General features: G+C 45.2%; 1 non-coding gene across 1 annotated transcript; it reads right to left on the bottom strand.

Moving 5' to 3' along the window:
* Positions 1-1,495: 1,495 nt before the first annotated feature.
* Positions 1,496-1,569, bottom strand: TRNAN-GUU (transfer RNA asparagine (anticodon GUU)). The gene has a single exon. It is a non-coding gene; the product is annotated as a tRNA-Asn (tRNA).
* Between the last annotated feature and the right edge of the window lie 453 nt (positions 1,570-2,022).

Genomic DNA, 2,022 nt, shown 5'->3' with positions numbered 1-2,022 from the left:
TCAAACTCCCATTCAGACCAGGCTTTCCGCATCCAATTTTTATTGTCCTTTTTTATCATCATGTCAGGCCTCATATTGCAACTCTCCTTTGACTCCTGCAAACTTCCAGCTCCTCCTTCATTTTCTTCAAAAACAACATATTGCTCCATCGTATCTACACTTTCAGTTTCATTTATTTGTTCAGTTGAATGGGCTTCCTGCTTCAAGTCCTTATCAAGCTCAAAACTGTTGTTTACTGTCCAGTGTAGTACTGCAACCTCTGTAGACAAAGCATTGTATTCATCTTGTAACTTTCCCAGGAGAACAAATGCTCTGTCCAATTCTGCTTGAATTTTACATGCTCCAGCCATTTTTGTGATGTAGTGTCCCTATTACCCCTCTAGGGGGATTTTAGTTCCTTAATATTCCTTTCAGCTCAAAACCAAAAGCCCAGTTATTTTGTATCAGCCCTCCTTATTTTCAACAAGTTATACCGAATAAACCAGCAAAAACAGCAGAAACAATGTTCTCTTTTTCCAGCTGACAACTAGCTGACTGACAGCTAACTTGACAGCTGTCAAACTCTTCAATACAGCAGGCTTTCTCATAGGACGTTCCCGGGTCTGGGGGGGGGGTGAAATTTCAGCTCCCAAAATTCTTTTTATCCTCCAGTAAATCTTCTTATAATGTCAAAACCGTGAAATCAAGATCTTTTATTAAAAAACAAGAAACAGATTCTCTCGACCCTAGCTGCCCGGTCCTTTGCTTTAAATTGTTTACAAAGAGGGGGGGGTGGACTTCCTTTTTAGCCCCTTCCCGCTCGTTCCAGATCCAAAATAAAAATTTTTTTAGGGTTCCAATCTCCGTATTACTCACGGGTTAGTGTTTTAAAGTCCAATCGATCCAAAGAAGAAGTTGGCGCTCTCTGTCAATGGCTTGCGGCTTCACTCCGTAGACGAGGGAGTACTCTCAGCACCACGCCTCACCCTGCCTCCGTTCCGAAGCCTTTAAAAAGGCTCCGTCGCGGATTGGGGGGGCGCAAATGGTGCCCGCCGAGTCTCTGTGTTCACAGGCATCCGCGCCTGTGATTTTAAGGGTCTCCGCTTCGCCGCAGCGGCCAGACCCAGACGCTACGGAGCCGATTCCCTCCGGAGCTCGGAGGGAATCCGCCATTAAACAATGGCGCCAACCCGGAAGTCTCAGCAAGAACAAGAATTTGACACATCTTAACTTGTTGAAAATAGGCCCTTGATCAAAGAATCTGGAAGGCGTAGGGTGAAGATTCAGGGTGGTTATGGCCATTCTTCAAGAGTGCCAACCTAGTTTAAGAAATAACACATGGTTTTAAATATATTTACATATATTTACATTTAAATATATTTACATTTCTGTTGAATTTGGCTTGATTTAAATGGGACAAAATGTAGAAAGTACTTGGGGGCACAGACCAAAGATCATAGAATCATAGAATGGCAGAGTTGGAGTGGACCAGAAGGGTCATCTATACCAACCTCCTCACCCAATCTGGGGCTTGAACCCACAATCTTGAGATTAACAGTCTCATGCTCTACCAACTGAGCTATCCCAGGCAAAGGACCCCTGGATGGTTAAGTCCAGTCAAAGGGGACTAGGGGTTGCAGTGCTCATCTCGTTTTCAGGCCAAGGGAGCCGGTGTTTTTCCATAGACAGCTTTCCAGGTCATGTGGCCAGCATGACTAAATTGCTTCTGGTGCAATGGAACACCGTGACAGAAACCAGAGTGCATGGAAACACAGTTTACCTTCCCGCCGCAGCGGTACCTATTTATCTACTTGCACTGGTGTGCTTTTGAACTGCTAGGTTGGCAGGAGCTGGGACAGAGCAATGGGAGCTCACTCTGTCATGGCGATTCAAACGGCCAACATTCTATAGGCAAGCCCAAGAGGCTCAGTGGTTTAGACCACAGTGCCACCTGCATCCCTATTATCCCAGGTACCCCAGTACAAGGCCCGCAATCTTGTGCCTTGTAAAATGCCAGAGACAATACTGAAGGTGAATAATAAT

The sequence above is a fragment of the Podarcis raffonei genome, chromosome 17 (genome assembly GCF_027172205.1).
Source record: "Podarcis raffonei isolate rPodRaf1 chromosome 17, rPodRaf1.pri, whole genome shotgun sequence".
Lineage (NCBI taxonomy): Eukaryota > Metazoa > Chordata > Lepidosauria > Squamata > Lacertidae > Podarcis > Podarcis raffonei.
Note: the sequence above shows the minus strand (reverse complement) of the source record. Positions and strands in the feature narration are given on the sequence as shown.